The sequence below is a fragment of the Phocoena sinus genome, chromosome 3, assembly GCF_008692025.1.
Source record: "Phocoena sinus isolate mPhoSin1 chromosome 3, mPhoSin1.pri, whole genome shotgun sequence".
NCBI lineage: Eukaryota > Metazoa > Chordata > Mammalia > Artiodactyla > Phocoenidae > Phocoena > Phocoena sinus.
In genome coordinates this window covers 83,910,005-83,927,119 of record NC_045765.1, presented here as the reverse complement: position 1 = coordinate 83,927,119, position 17,115 = coordinate 83,910,005, and the positions used below count along the sequence as shown (strand labels likewise).

Sequence of the window (17,115 nt, the reverse complement as noted above, 5' to 3'; positions counted from 1 at the left end):
TGGATTTTCGCTCTGTTTATTTTCATTGTGTTACTTCACACTTCACTATATTTATTCAAAGTTAAAATTTTTTTTTACCTTACTTGGAAAGTTAAAAAAATTAGTGTGTTTCTTGCACTCATGGGTCTTAGGATTTGAGTAAATTGTAGAAGAAACTCTGTTTCTTATGGGGAATGTGTGTATGTGGTATGTGTGATCAGGTAAAGATCTGTGATGTTGCTGAGAACTCCTAATGTTCATATCTTTAACATCCTTTCCTGGGCCAGTGAGATTCCCCAAAGAACCATTCTCTAGTCTCTAGTCTGAAGGTAGGGTTGCCAGATGTAGCAAATTAAAATATAGAACACCAGTTAAATTTGCGTACAATATTTGAGAAATGCATACACTAAAAATTATTTATTTTTTATCTGAAATTCAAATTTAACTGGTGTCCTGTATTTTGTTTGACTACTCTGTTATGTTATAGGAATAGATAGGGAAAGTAGATTGAGTGTTCGAAGAGTCATATTTTAGTTAATCCTCCTGTTTTTGGTAAGCTGCCTGGTGTCTCTGAGTCCAAAAGCTCTCTGGTTAATTTTTTCCTCTTGTTTTCTTCTGCACTGGGGGAAGAATAGTTGCATGTCTGTGGGCTGAGCAATAGGAACTAGAATTCTGGCTATTCCTTATATAGACTGAATCAATCCTTCTGTTTCGGTGCCCTCTCCTTTTTCTTCATTTAGATTTCTCTAGTCCCTGAGCTTTATTGGAGTTATCTGACCCTATAAACTGGTCTTTTCTTCTTTTTCTCCCCCCAGTTTCATTGAGATATAATTGACATACATCACTGTATAGGTTTAAGGTGTATAGCATGATTTTTTTTTTAAAAAGGGCTTCCTCATTCTTTTATTTTTATTAAATTTATTTATTTATTTATTTCTGGCTGCAGTGGGTCTTCATTGCTGCATGCGGGCTTTCTTTAGTTGCGGCAAATGGGCGCTACTCTTCATTGTGGTGTGTGGGCTTCTCATTGTCGTGGCTTCTCTTGTTGCGGAGCACGGGCTCTAGGTGGGCGGGCTTCAGTAGTTGTGGCACATGGGTTCAGTAGTTGTGGCACATGGGTTCAGTAGTTGTGGCACATGTGTTCAGTAGTTGTGGCTCACAGGCTCTAGAGCGCAGCCTCAGTAGTTGTGGTACATGGGCTTAGTTGCTTCCCAGCATGTGGGATCTTCCCGGATCAGGGATCGAACCCATATCCCCTGCATTGGCAGGCAGATTCTTAACCACTGCACCACCAGGGAAGTCCAGCATGATGGCTTGATTTATGTTATGTTGTGAAATGATTACCACAGTAGATTTAGCTGATATCCAAATAATAAAAAGAAAAGAAATAAATTTCTCTTTTTGATAAAAACTCTTAGAAAGCACTCACTTAACAACTCTATCATACACCATTGTTAACTATAGTCATCATGCTATACATTATATCCCTAGTACTTATTTATCTTATAACTGGAAGTTTGTACCTTTTGATCATTTTCCTCCAATTCCCCCTCCCACCATGTGGCCTTTTCTTCTTGACCTCCCCTCCGTACACTTAAGTTCCAACTTTTCCTGATATGCTAATGAGTTACCACTTACATTTTCTAACATTTTGTTGGCAAGTCTTATCTGTGATTGTTGCCTTTTCTATCTTCTTTGTTATTGCGAATTTATATTTTAAGTAACTATATTATATTTTGGTAGGGTTTTGGAAAGGAGTGAAAAATAGCCATGTGTTTTATTTACTATGTTTAACTGAAATTATACTGTTAGAAAAGTATGGGACTTCCCTTGGAGGTCCAGTGGTTAAGACTTCCCTTCCAGTGCATGTGGTGTGGGTTTGGTCCCTCGTTGGGGAGCTAAGATCCCACATGCCTTGCAGCCAAAAAGCCAAAACATAAAAGAGAAGCAATATTGTAACAAATTCAATAAAGACTTTAAAAATGCTCCACATTAAAAAAATCTTAAAAAAAAAAAAGTAAGGTAGTGAAAGGAACAAGAAATAGTATTAACAGGTAAGAAGATTAAGGATTTATGAGGTCAGGACAGAGAAGGAGTCATCAATGTGTATACTGAAGTGTCAGGTATTTTGGTGAGGGATAGATGGAGACAAATGCTAAGATAAAGAGGGCAGGAGAATTTAGGGGGATAGGAAAAGGGGATAGGAAAAGGTGATAGATTGAGAGGAAGTGGTTTAATTGGTAGTATTGCCTTTCAGAGAGGAAGTGTTGAGAGATTAACAGTTGAACAATGGTTGGAAACCCAAAGAAAAACAAGGAGTATGTCAGCTTTTCCTCTTAACTCTGAAAATGCATCACATTATTCTGATTATTGTTGCTTTATAGTAATCTCAAAGTTAGATAGTGTAATTTCTCTTTGTGCTTTTTTTTTCTTTCCAAAATTGTTTTGGCTACTTTAGTTCCTGTGCATTTCCATATGAATTTTAGAATTAGCTCATCAAGTTCTATAAAAAAGGCTACTGATTTTTGATTGAAATGCATTGAGTATATAGGTAAATTTGGGGAAAATGTATATCTTAACAGTATTGGAGTTCTAATCCATAAACATGGTGTATATCTTCTTTAATTTTCCTAATTAAACTTATATCAATAGTTTTAAGTGTATAGGTCTTTTGGGTTTATGTGTATTTCATATTTTTTATGTTCTTATAAATAGTATTTTTCCTAATTTTCAGTTTTCCACTGTTCATTGTTATTATGTATGTTAATCTCATAACCTAAACTTTGCAAAACGTACTTATTTGCAGTTGTCTTGTAGAGTCCATTGAATCTTCTACACAGATGATTATATTATCTGCAAACAAAGAGAATTTTAGTTCTTCATTTCCAATTTGGATGTCTTTTGTTTATTTTTGTGGCCTTCTTGCAATAGCTAAAACCTCTGGTGCAGAGTTTAATAGAAGTATTGATAGCAGACATCTATGTCTTGTTCTCCGTCATAGGGGAAAAGCGTTTAGTCTTTCACTATTAAGTATGATGTTAATTTTGAGTTTTTTTAGATATCTTCTATAAGCTTATAGAAATTCCCTTCTGTTCCTGCCTAGCTGAGAGCTTTTTCATTAATTGTTGTTGGATTTTGTCAAGTGGTTTGTCTTCTGCTTAGGTGATTGTATTGTTTTTTCTTTTCAGTTTGATAATATGTTGAAATGTATTGATTGATTTTCAGATGTTTCAAACATTTGAATATTGTTAAAAAAAAAAAAAGGGCTTCCCTGGTGGTGCAGTGGTTGAGAGTCCGCCTGCCGATGCAGGGGACACGGGTTCCTGCCCCGGTCCGGGAGGATCCCACATGCCACAGAGCGGCTGGGACCGTGAGCCATGGCCACTGAGCCTGCGCGTCCGGAGCCTGTGCTCCACAACGGGAGAGGCCACAACAGTGAGAGGCCCGCATACCGCAAAACAAAAACAAAAACAAAAACAAAAAAAAACCCTTCCCCCTTCATCTTTTTGTATTATCCTTGTTTTTATGTCATTGGATTCAATTTGCTAAGAAATTTTTTTTGGAGAATTTTTGTATCAGTGTTGCTGAGGGATATAGATCTACAGTTCCTTTTCCTGTAATACTGTCTGGTTTTGGTAGCAGAGTAATAAGGCTGGCTTCACAAGTGAGAAGTATTTTCTTCAATTTTCTGGAGAAGTTTATGTAGAATTGGTTTTATTTCTTACTTAGGTGTGTGATAGAATTCACTAGTGAAGTCATCTTGGCCTAGAGTTTTCTTTGGGAGAAGGTTTTTGGTTATAAATTTAATTTTTAAAGTAAAGGCCTATTCATATGATCCTTTTCTTCTTCAGTGAACTATAAGGAATTTGTTTATTTTTGCCTAAGTTGTCAATTTTTTTTAGTGTTGTTTATTATTTTGCCTTATTGTCTTTTTAATATTTGGAGAATCTGTAGTAGTCTTATCTCTCTCATTCCTGATATTGATAGTTTGTGTCTTCTTTTTTTTTTTTCTTGATTGGACTGGCTAGAGGTTTCTCAATTTTACTGATGTTATATGAGAACCAACTTTTGATTTCATTCATTGTATATTGATATTCTGTTTTCTATTGCATTGATTTCTGCTCTGAAATCTATTAATTTTTTTCCCCCATTTAATTTGTGTTTCATTTGCTCTTTTTCTCCCCTGGATTAATAAAGTAGAAGTTGAGATCACTGATTTAAGACTATTCTTCTTCTGTAATACATACATCCTTATAGCGTTCTTAATTTTTTCTGAGTACTGTTTCAGCTGTAACCCAGAAAATTCTCATATGGTTATTTTCATTTTTTTCAGTTCAGAATACATTTTAATTTCACTTTTGATTCCTTCTTTGACACATGTATTCTTTCAATGTCTCATATAATTTCCAAGTAGTTGGTTTTTTGGTTTTTTTTCTAGAGATATTTTTGTTACTGATTTCAAATTTAGTTCCATTGTTTTCAAAGACCTATTTTATATGACTTGAATCCTTTTAAATTTATGGATACTTGTTTCATGGCCCAGAGTATGGTCTGTCTTGGTAACTCTTTCATGTGCAGTTTATACTCTGCTGTTGTTGTTTGCAGTGTTCTTATAAATGACAATTAGGTCAAGATGGTTGAAAGTAGTGTTCAAGTCTTTTATTTCTTTACTCATTGTTTTTTTTATTTTAAAGAATATGGTTACACATTTAAAAAAAAATTATTTGGCTGCGTCGGATCTTAGGTGTGGCACATGGGATCTTTGTTGTGGCACATGGGGTCTTTCATTGCGGTGTGCAGGCTCTTCATTGCGGTGCGTGGACTTCTCTCTAGTTGTGGTGCATGGGCTCCAGAGTGCATGGGCTCAGTAGTTGTGGTGCGCAGTCTCAGTAGTTGTGGTGTGCAGGCTCTAGAGCATGTGGGCTCAGTAGTTGCAGTACATGGGCTTAGTTGCCCCACAGCATGTGGGATCTTAGTTCCCCGACAAGGGATCGAACCGCGTCACTTGCATTGGAAGGTGGATTCTTAACCTCTGGGCCACCAGGGAAGTCCCTCTTTACTCATTTTTGTCCACCTGTTCTATCAGTTATTGAGAATGGTGTTGAAATCTCTGATTATAATTGTGAATAAGTCTGTTTCTCCCTGCAGTTTGATCAGTTTTTTTTTTCTTTTTTTTTTTTGCCGTACATGGGCCTCTCACTGTTGTGGCCTCTCCCGTTGCGGAGCACAGGCTCCGGATGCGCAGGCTCAGCGGCCATGGCTCACGGGCCTAGCCGTTCCGCGGCATGTGGCATCCTCCCGGACTGGGGCACGAACCCGTGTCCCCTGCATTGGCAGGCGGACTCTCAACCACTGCGCCACCAGGGAAGCCCCCATATTGTTTTACATAGTAGCTGCCCTAAATTACATTCTCACCCACAGTGTGTGAGGGTTCTGTTTTCTCTATAAATTCTCCAGTACTTGTTATTTCTTGTCTTTTTGACAATAGCCATTCTGACAGATATGTGGTAATATCTCATTGTGGGTTTGATTTGCATTTCCCTAATAGCTGTTGATCTTGAGCATCTTTTTACCTACCTGTTGGCCACCCATATGTCTTCTTTGGAAAAATGTCTATTCATATCCTCTACCTGTTTTTAAATTGGATTTTGTTGTTGTTGTTTAGCTGTATGAGTTCTTTATGTGTTTTGGATATTAGCCCGTTATTGGATCTATGATTTGCAAATATCTTATCCTATTCTAGAGGTTGACTTTTTGTTTTTTTGATGGTTTCCTTTGCTGTACTGAAGCTTTTTAGTTTGATGTAGTCCCAATTGTTTATTTTTGCTTTTGTTGCCATTGCGTTTGAATCAGATCCAAAAAATATCTCTAAGAGTGATGTCAAGGAGCTTACTGCCTATGTTTTCTTCTAGGAGTTCTATGGTTTCTGATCTTACATTCAAGTCTTTAATCAATTTTGAGTTGATTTTTGTGTGTGGTGTAAGATAGTCATCCAGTTTTATTCTCTTGCATGTGGATGTTGGGTTTTCCCAACACCATTTATTGAAGAGACTGCCTTTTCCCATTGTATATTTTTGCCTCCTTTGTTGTAAATTAATTGACCATATATGTGTGGGTTTCTTTCTGGGCTCTCTATTCTGTTGATCTATGTGTCTTATGCCAATGCCATACTATTTTGATTACAATTGCTTTATAGTATAGTTTGAAATCAGGGAGCATGATACCTACAGCTTTGTTCATTCCTTCCTTCTTTCTGTCCTTCCTTCCCTCCCTTCCTTCTGTCCGTCCCTCCCTCCCTCCTTTTCTTGGGGACTTTGGTCCCATACAAATTTTAGAATTATTTATTCTAGGTCTGTGCAGAATGCCATTGGAATTTTCATAGGAATTTCTTGATATTATTTCAGTCTTCTTAAATTTATTGCGACTTGTTTTGTGGTCTAACATATGGCCTATCCTTGAGAATGCTCCATGTGCCCTTGAGAAGAATGTGTATTCTGCTGCTTTTGGGTGGAATGTTCTATATATTTCTGTTAAGTACATCAGGTCTGATGTTTCATTTACGGCTGATGTTTCCTTATTGATTTTCTATGTAGATGATCTATCCATTGATGTAAATGTGGTTAAAATCTCCAACAATTATTGTATTGCTGTCAGATTTTCCCTTTAGGCCTGTTAATAGTTGTCTTATATATTTAGATTTTCCTTTGTTAGGTGTGTAAATATTTACAAATGTCATATCCTCTTGTTGAATTGTACTGCTTTATATTATGTATATATATTATGTACTGCTTTATATTATGTATTGCCTTTCTTTGTCTTTTATTATGTTCTTTGTTTTAAAGTCTGTTTTGTCTAATGTGAGTATAAGTATACCAGCTTTCTTTTCATTTCCATTTGCATGGAATATCTTTTTCCATCCCTTTGCTTTCAGTCTGTGTGTTTTTAAAACCGAAGTAAGTCTCTTCTTGGTAACATATAAATTATTCTTTTATTTTTTTAAATTTATTTTTCTTATCTGTTCACCTACTCTGTGTGTTTTGATTGGATAATTTAGTCCATTTGCATTGAAAGTAAATATTGATAGGTATGTACTTGTTGCCATTTTGTTGATTGTTTTCTGGATGTTTTTGCAGCTTCTCTCTATTCCTTTTTTCATCTCTTGCTTTCTTCCCTTGTGGTTTGATGAATTTCTTTAGTGTTATGTTTAGATTCCATTCTCATTATCTTTTGTGTGTCTGCTGTACATTTTGCTTTGTGGTTACCATGAGGTTCACACATAACGATCTATATATATAGCAGTCTATTTTAAGTTGGTAGCAACTTGCATTTGAACACATTCTAAAAACTTTACATTTTTATTCTGCTCAGTCATGTTTTATGTTTTTGATGTCATATTGTACGTCTTTTTATTTTGTGTATTCTTTAACTAATTATTGTAGTTTCAATTAATTTTACTACTTTATCTTTTAACCTTCTAATTACTTCCTATGTGATTAACCCACTACCCTTACCATATATTTGCTTTTAGCAGTGAGATTTTTACTCTCATATATTTTTCTGTTATAAGTTAGCACCCTTTTGTTTCAGCTTAAAGAAGACCCATTTACTTTTCTCATGAAGTTGGTTAAGTGGTGATGAACTCCTTTACCTTTTGCTTATTTAGAAAACACTTTAATCTCTCCTTCAGTTCTGAATGATAGCCTTGTCAGGTAGAGTGTTCTTGGTTGTAGGTTTTTCCCTTTCATCACTTTAAATATCTCCCTTCTGGCTTACAGAGTTTCTGCTGAAAAATCAGCAGATAGTCTTATGGAGATTCCTGTTTATGTGACAAGTTGCTTTTAAGATTCTGTCTTTAACTTCTTACGTTTTAATTATAATTTATCTTGCTGTTCATCTTATTTGGCATTTTCTGTGCTTCCTGGACCTGAATGTTTCCTTCCCCAGGTTAGGGGAATTTATGGCCATTATTTTTTCAAATGAGTTTTCTGCCCCTTTCTCTCTTCTCCTTCTGGGGCCCCCTATAATGTGAATGTTATTCTGCTTGGTGTAGTCTTGTATGTCTCTTAAGTTACCTTTACTTTTTAAAATTCTTGTTTTCTTTTTGTTGATTGTTTGAGTGAGTTCCTCTGCCCTATCTACCAGGTTGCTGTTTAGTTGTTTTACTTTAGCTAGTCAGCTGTTGAACCCCTTTAGTATATTTTTCAGTTCAGTTATTGTGTTCTTCAGTTCTGTGACATCTGTTTAGTTTTTTAAAATATTTTTTGTCTATTTGATATAGTACAGTGAGAGTGTTCATCCATTCTTCTTTTGAGTTCAGTGAGCATCTCCTTTAACTCTATATCAGGCATATTACTTATCTCTGTTTTATTAAGGTCTTTTTCTGAGGTTTCATCTTATTCTTTTGTTTGGAACATATTCCTCTGTTTTTATCTTTTGCTTGACTCTGTGTAATTGTTTCTGTGTATTAGGCAAAATAGCTACCTCTCCCAGTCTTGAAGAACTAGGCCTTATGTAAGAGATGGCTCTTATTCAACCTTGCTCTAGCTCTTGGTTGTCTCTGGAACCTATGTGATTGTCTAACTAGTCTGATTTATTCTTGGTAGGTCTTGCTTATTGAGGGTGTGCCAAGACCTGTCAGTGTTCTAAAGGGAGTGATCCTAGTCAGCCTAGATTCAGGCTGATTGGAAGCCTGTTTCTTAGACAATAGCTTTTGAAGTATACAGATAGATATATAAAGTCCTATGCGATGACAATTGTATACCCTGCCAGCCTCCAAACTGAGGTCCAGATATGTCCCCTAGGCAGCAGTTGGAACAATTGGGGTTTCAGATGAGTGTTTAAGCTTCTTTCTGGGAGGTACCAGCATGCTGTGGTGAGGCCAAGACAGGGTGCACAGGTGGTGTCTCCTTGCCTGCATTCCCAAAGAGCACCTTTGTAGCCTTTAGATGTATTGCAAACCTGAAGCCTGCCCCTCAGGTTGAAGCTCCAGGACAATTAAGGGACCTTTTTCATGTGCGGATCAGGGATGTTTCAGTCTGCTGTTTATGTAGTGTTGTGGGTGTGGTATTCTGCCCAGAACTATCTTTCTGATTCTTAAGGTCCCATGGGGCCAGGAGCACAAGCCCTTCTGGCCACCAGAGCCTGGCAATCAAGAGGAGTCCCCTGTGTAGACTGTGCTTTAGTGAGACTGTGCGATTATTGCGGGCAGGGTGTGTGCCCTCAGCATTAGAGAGGCCAGGAAAGAGTGCTGGGGGAGAGGCACTCCTGCAGTTTTCACAATATTGGAGGAAAGTGTTGGGAATGGGGCATGCCTTCCGCTTTAGGGAGGCCTGGGATGAGCATTTTGGGTGTGATAGACACTTGACTTTAGAGAGGTTGTGTGCCTGCCCACTTGCAATAACAGGGTGGAGGGAGAGTGCAAAAATGGTACTCTTCAGTGGCACCACCCATGACGAAAATCCCAGTTAATCCCTGTCCCTCCAGCAGATGCTTTAAGGTTAACAACCAAATCTCCTTTGTACATAATCCAGTCACTTTTCAAACTTGCCTTTTTGCTTGTTCCTGGAACCAGTGAATCCACACGAGTCCCTCAACAGGAGTATCTAAGATTCGCGCAGCCCCCTGGGCCCCCTGGATGTAAGCCCCATTGGTTTCTAAAGCCAGATGTTTTGGGGCCTTGTCTCTCTGGTGCAGGTCCCAAGGGTTGGGGTGCCCAGTGTGGGGCACAAACCCTTTGATCCTTAAAAAGAGGCTCTGGACTAGTGAGATGCCTCCCTGCTGTGTGTCACTGCACTGGGGGATAGGGTTTTAGAGTCACTGCATCTCTGCCTCTACTACCCATCTTGCTGTGGTCCCTTTATCCCTTATTGTGGAGGGTGCCGTTCAGCTAGTTTACAGTTCTTTTTACCTGGAATTATTACTTATGTAGTTGTAGATTTGGTGTGTCGTGGGAGGAGGTGAGTTCAGGGTCTTCCTATGCTGCTTTGTTGGACCCTGCCCCTCCTTGCTCTTTAATAAGCCTATCAGTGAGTTAACTCTATCCCTGACCTCTCCTATTCCAACAGTATCACTTCCTTCTCCTTTCTTCTTCCTCTGGCAATGTCACTTCCTGTCTCACCAGTATTTCAAGTTAAACATGCCAGTGTATGCCAATCCTTTTATCTTTTCATACCTGCCAAAACTCAGATCTTCCTTTTGCCCCACACCTGTACTTAGGAGGGAGGAATTGGAGAGAAGGAAACAGAAACCAAGTAGCTGAGCCATTTCCATGTTGAAAATGAGCAAGTCATAAGTGAATCATTGTAATAGTTCAATTTGAATCTTTTAAAATATTTTCCATTTCTCTACTTAATATATTTATTCTTTCTTTTAGTTTCATGAACATATGGAATACTGTCATAGTGACTCTTTTATTCTCCCTGTCTTCTATCCTTGGTGTTACTTCTGGGCCAGCTTTGACTGCCTGAGTTTTCTGCTCATTTTGGGTTGTATTCTCCTGCAACTGCATGCTCTTGATGCCAGGCATTATGAATTTTACATTTTTAGGTACTGAATATTTTTACCTTTCTTTAACTATTCTTGAGCTTTGGGATATGATTAAGTTACTTGGACACAGCTTGATCTTTTTGTCTCTTGTTTTATACATTTGTTAGGTGGACCAGCAGTATGTATAGTCTAGGGTAAATTTATCTCCTCTACTGAGACAAGATCATTCTCATTATCCAAAGGATGCTCCCCATATTATGAGGTTTTAAACTCTGGCTGTTGGGACCTGGTACAATTCCGTGATACTATGTGAGCTCTAGACAGTGTTTCCTGTAATCCTTATTGGTGGGTTATTTCCACGGCATAGAGTAGTTTCCTCATGCCCTGAGCTAATCAGTACTTAGCTAAAAAAATCTTAGCTAAGTAAGATTTTGGGTGAGTCTTTGCAGGTCTCTTGAGTTTTCTCTTTGTGCAGCTCTCTTCTCTCTAGTACTCTGTCCTTGTCTCTGCACCAGTACTCTGACTATGTTGGTGTCTGTGTGCTCTGTACAGTCTCTTTAACTTGCAGAGATGACTGAGTTCTGCTTGGCTCTTCTTCCCTGGACCATATCCTGGACATTTTCTCCATTAAGTAAGCTGGGATAATCTTAGCGTTCAGTTCATTTATTTATAGTCTCTCAGGGTTCACTGTCCTTCCTTGCCTGATGTCCAGTGGCTTGAATGCTATCTTATATTTTTGTCCAGTTTTTTGTTATTTTATGCAGGAGAATAAATTTATGCCTGTTTCTCTATCTTGATGGAAGCAGAAATCTTGCAACTAGTGATTTTTATGTCTTTACTTAAAAAAAATTAAAATGTGCAGCAGAGTTTCAAGAATAGAACAGAACTCTATGTACTTATTAATTGTTAACATTTTGCCATATTTGCTCTGTGGTTTCCTTTCCCTCTCAATATAATTTGTGTTTTATATATATAATTTTTGGGGATAATGATTTGTAAGTTAGTTGAAGACATCGTGTCTCTTTATTCTTAAACATTTAAGCATGTATTTTCTAAGAAGATATCCACAACGTAATGATCAAATTTGGGAAATTTACCATTGTTACCATGCTAGTATTAAAAATATATTACATATCCAGCTTTTGTCAACTGTTCCAATAATGTCCCTTTTGGAAAAATTTTTTTTTCATCCTCATTCAGGATCTAATAGATAATCACTTATTTCATTTAGTTGTTAGGTTTCTTCAGTTTCTTTAATCTGGAACATGTATGTGAGAAGTCACACTTTGTGCTTTGGTAGTTTTTCTTTTTTACTTAAAGTTATTTTTGAAGTGTGTACATTCTGCCTTTAATCCTGAGGGCATGGTTTAGTGTTTTTTTTTTTTTTTTTTTTTTTTTTTTTGTGGTACACGGGCCTCTCACTGTTGTGGCCTCTCCCGTTGCGGAGCACAGACTCCGGACGCGCAGGCTCAGCAGCCATGGCTCACGGGCCCAGCTGCTCCGCGGCATGTGGGATCTTCCCAGACCGGGGCACGAACCCGTGTGCCCTGCATCGGCAGGCGGACTCTCAACCACTGGGCCACCAGGGAAGCCCCAGGCTCATCTTGTGAATGTTCCTTTTCCAGTCCTTCAAGAAACCCTTTCCCCGAGGGATCTTGGTTCCTTTTGGTAGTGAGAATATTTAGATATTCAACCAAGTTACTCTGTTGGGATATTATGTCTCACAGTATTTTGCAGTCACAAGTATTGCTGCAGTGAATAACTTTGTTACAGATGTGTTTTTGTATCTTTATGAATATCTTTAAGGTACATTCCTGGAGATGGGGTTTCTAGGTCAAAGTGTAAATGTCTATGTAGTGTTGCTATATATTGTCAATATAAATATAAATTTCCTTTATAGCTTTTGTACCATTTTGTATATCTACTGGGAATATATGAAACTACCAGTTTCTACTTAATCTGGGCAAGAGAGTATGTTGTCAAACTTATGAATTTTTATTAATATGATAGGTAGAAATGATACCTAGTATAGCTTTAATTTATATTTCTCTAATTGTGAGTGAAATTAAACATCTTTTCATATTTTAACAGCTATTTTAGTTTGAGGACTTGTTTTATTCTATGCTAAAGGTGAATTTTACTTTGTGTTGCTTTATTCATCTAAAATTACACCTGTCAGAAATAAAAGGCATCCAAATGGGAAAGGAAGAAGTCAAGTTGTCTCTCTTTGTGGAGGACATAATATCATACAGTAAGTCCCCTACATACGAACCTTCAAGTTGTGAACTTTTAAAGATGTGAATGTGTGTTCACATGTCCAATCATGTTAAGTTAGTTCACGTGTCTGATGTACATTGTCACATGTGTGCATCTCTGCAAGTGGTTGTGCATTTGTGTACTTTACTGTACTGAATAGAGTAGTAAAGTAGTACAGTATCTTTATTTCAAGCCCAGGATGTCCGGAAGCCAGCGTAAAAGCAGCAGTGATGTAGCTGGTACTGCTAAGAAGTGCCAAGTGATAACGATGGAAACAAAAGTGGAAATAATTGAGAGAGTGGAGCAACAAGAGGAAGAAGAAGTAACTGAAGAATCGAAGAGATTCACAATGCAGGAAATGGCAAAGGGATTTTCTTTTTTTGAGGAGGCACTGTTTTTGAGGCACAGAACCTGAACATAGAATGGTACACAAAGGTTGCAATAGTTGTTCAGAATGCAATCCAGGGCTACCGTGTCATCTATGACGAGAAAAGAAGAGCTACTACCCAGACATCACTGGATCATTTTTTCAAGAGGGTAGATAGAATTGAATCCAGAAAGGAACCAGAACCTGTGCCATTAACGTCAGGCATGAGTGAAGTTGCAGCTTGCCCTCTGTCTCCTATTGCTGACCATCCTTCAGCTCTACCATCTCCCGCCTCCTCTCCCTCCTCCAGTCAGTAACTCTTCTTACCTGTTCACTCGATGCCAGCCCCTGTATGCCAGCTGTTGTACTGTACTACTTTTCAAAGTACTGTACTGTAAGATTAAAAATGTTTTCTTTATTTTGTGTGTTTGTTTGTTTTTTATGTATTATTTGTGTGAAAAGTATTATAAGCCCATTACAGTACAGCACTGTATAGCTGATTTTGTTAGTTGGGTACTTAGGCTAACTTTGTTGGACTTATGAACAAATTGGACTTACAAATGCACTCTTGGAATGGAACTTGTTCATATGTAGGGGACTTACTGTATATAGAAAATAATAAAACTACTACCAAGAAACTAATAGATGAATTTGGTAAAGCTGCAGGATTAAAAAAAATCAATGTACAAAAATCAGTTTTGTTTCTCTACACTAATGAACTATGTGAAAAAGAAAGACAATAATTCCATGTACAATAGCGTAATAAAATTAAAATCCTTAGGAAAAAATTTAACCAAAAAGAGGAAGACCTGTACACTGAAAATTATAAGAAATTGATGAAAGAAACTGAAGAAGACACAAATCAATGGAAAGACATTCTGTGCTGATGGAATGGAAGAATTAGTATTGCTAACATGTCCTTACTACCCAAAGCCATCTATAGATACAGTGCAGTCCCTCTCAAAATTTCAATGGCATTTTTCACAGAAATAGAAAAACAATCCTAAAATTCATATGGAACCACTAAGACCCAAATAGCCAAAATAATTCTGAGAAGGTAGAACAAAGCTAGATACAATTGCTGATTTAAAATTTTATTATAAAGCTATAGTAATCAAAACAGTATGGTACTAGCATAAAAGCAGACACATGGACCTATGGAACAGAACTGAGATCCCAGAAATAAACCCTTGAATATATGGTCACCTAAGATTTAACAAGGGAGCCAAGAATAGTCTTTTTAATAACTGATGTTGGGAAAACTGAATATTTCTATGCAAAAGGATGAAATTGGACCCCTGTCTTACACCACTCACAAAAATTAACTGGAAATGGATTAAAAACTTAAATGTAAGCATGACACTGCAAAGCTACTAGAAGAAAACATAGGGAAAAAAACTTCCTTGACATTGTTCTTAGCAACAATTTTTTGGATATGACACCAAAAGCTCAAGCAACAAAAGCAAAAATAAATAAGCAGCAAAAGCATTAACAAAAAGCTTCTGTACAGCAAGAAACTATCAGCACAATGAATAGGCAACCTGCAGAATGGGAGAAAATATTTGCAAAAATCTATTTCATAAGGAATTAATATCTAAAATGTAAGGAACTCATTTTACTGAAGAGCAAAAAAACAAGTAATCCAATTAAGAAATTATCATGTCAGCATGAGGTACTTCCTTTGTCTCTCCATTTTAATCTACAACCAGTAAAATCCATAACTCAACAAATGTGCCTCTGTCCAAAGCACTAGGATGCTGGAGAATTCCACATATCTGTACATCTAAAGTATGGGTGTCTTAGAACATATAGAGGAGGCATAGAGGGAACACTGAAGGCAGTACTGTAATCTCAGACCCCTGGCGACAGAGTCTGAGCCTGCAACCCAAGAGAACCTGGTAGCATTAGGGTATGCAGCACACACAACACCAGCTTCCTGGCTGCAGAGGCACAGCTCCTAGGAACTGGACAGCAGTGGCGGTGGAGCCTGCAACCACATCTGTCCAGCTTCAGAAGTGCCCACCACTCCAGTCCCTCCCCCCTTACCCACAATAGCAGAGCCTGTGCACCCTAAAACTCTGGTCACAGGAAAGACAGCTGTAATCATGGCTTCCCTCCAGCCCTCCCACCCCCCAAATCCATGGCAGCAGAGCCTGCTACCCAGGAGACTGAACGTAGGAGAGGCACCTGACATCGTGCCCCAGGGGGTGACACTGCTGACATCAGCAGCAGTAAGGCATCAATAACCCCAGAGGCACAAACAGTGACATCTAGGGCACTGAGTGACACCTCTCACCCGGGTGGTGGAAAGTGGAAAGTGCCAACTCTCAAGTATAACTGGAGGCAGCTCAGGTGAGACAAGCCAAAAACTTGTGCTATAGTGCCACCTACTGGAAAACAAAAGGCCTCTAATTACTAACCTATTGAATCCCTAGAATCAAGGTTTTTTTTTTTTTTTTGTGAAAGCTTTACCTAAAGGAAGAAAGGTATTTGCTGCTTCAGATACGCTGGCAGAGGAACAACTCATCAAGCACTGTGAAGAACCATGGTAACACTGCATCACAAAAAGAAAATGACAATTCTTCAGAAACTGAACTTAGTCATAGAGTATTGCAATGTAACTGATAGAGAATTCAAAATATCTGTCATGAAGAAACTCAGTGAGCTACAAGAAAACTCAGAAAGGCAGTTTTATGAGGGATAAAATTAATGAACAGAAGGAATACTTTACCAGAGAGATTGAAACTCTAAAAAAGAACCAAATTCTGGAGTTAAAGAAGTCAATAAATGAGATGAAGAATTCACTAGAAAGCATTGGAAGTTGAGCAGACCATATGGAAGAGAATTAGCAAGCTCAAAGATAGAAATCTAGAAATGGTATGGTTAGAAGAGGAGAGAGCATTAAGATATTTAAAAAAAAAGAGGGGAGCTGCTTTTGAGGTGCAGTGGTTAAGAATCCACCTGCCAATGCAGGGGACACAGGTTCGAGCCCTGGTCCGGGAAGATCCCACATGCCATGGAGCAACTAAGCCCATGCACCACATCTACTGAGCTTGTGCTCTGGAGCCTGCACACCACAACTACTGAAGCCTGCACACCTAGAGCCCGTACTCCACAACAAGAGAAGCCACCGCAATGAGAAGCCTGCACACCGCAACAAAGAGTAGCCCCCGCTCACTGCAGAAAGCCCGCACACAGAGATGAAGACCCAATGCAGTGAAAAATAAATAAATAAATTTATATATTAAAAAATAAAAGAAATTATTTGAGAACTCTTCAACTCTATTAGGAAGGGCAACATTAGAATAGTGGGTATCCCAGAAGGAGAAGAGAGGCAAAAGGGAGCAGAGAGTTTAATTAAAGAAATAATAGCTGAGAACTTCCCAAACCTGGGGAAGGAACTGGTTATCTAGTACGTGAAGCTAAGAGAACTCCTTATAACCTCAATATAAAAAACCTTCTCCAAGACACCTTATGTTAAAATTCTCCAAAGTAAATGCAAAAAAAAAAAAATGTTAAAGGCATCCAGGGAAAAATGGATGGTAACCTACAAAAGAGCCCACATTCCACCATCAGCACATTTCTCAGCAGAAACTCTTTGGGCCTGGAGAGAGTGGAATGACATACTCAAAATATTGAAATATAAAAGGTGTCAGCCAAGAATACTCTGTTCAGCAAAGTTATCCTTCAGATATGAAGGAGAAATAAAGGCTTTCCTAGCAGGGAGTTCATCACCAGTAGACATGCTTTATAAGAGATGTTGACCTTTCTGCTCTTCTCCTAAAAAAAAAAAAAAAAAAAAAAAAGCAGAAGTGCACAAAACTATGACTAAGGTAATAAATAGACAGAATCAGGAAATTGCAACCCCATATCAGAATAGGTTGTTAGACACTTGATTATTGGATAAAGGTTAGAGGGAAAAAACAGTAAAAAAAAAAAATTGGGCTTCCCTGGTGGGGCAGTGGTTGAGAGTCCGCCTGCCGATGCAGGGAACACGGGTTTGTGCCCGAGTCTGGGAGGATCCCACA

The 17,115-nt window shown here is 38.1% G+C and overlaps 1 protein-coding gene across 4 annotated transcripts in view; it reads left to right on the top strand.

The window, feature by feature from the left end:
- The window catches only part of FER (FER tyrosine kinase), a 477,424-nt gene that overhangs the window by 43,824 nt on the left and 416,485 nt on the right, over window positions 1-17,115 (top strand). The gene's annotated exons all lie outside the window — the stretch shown is intronic.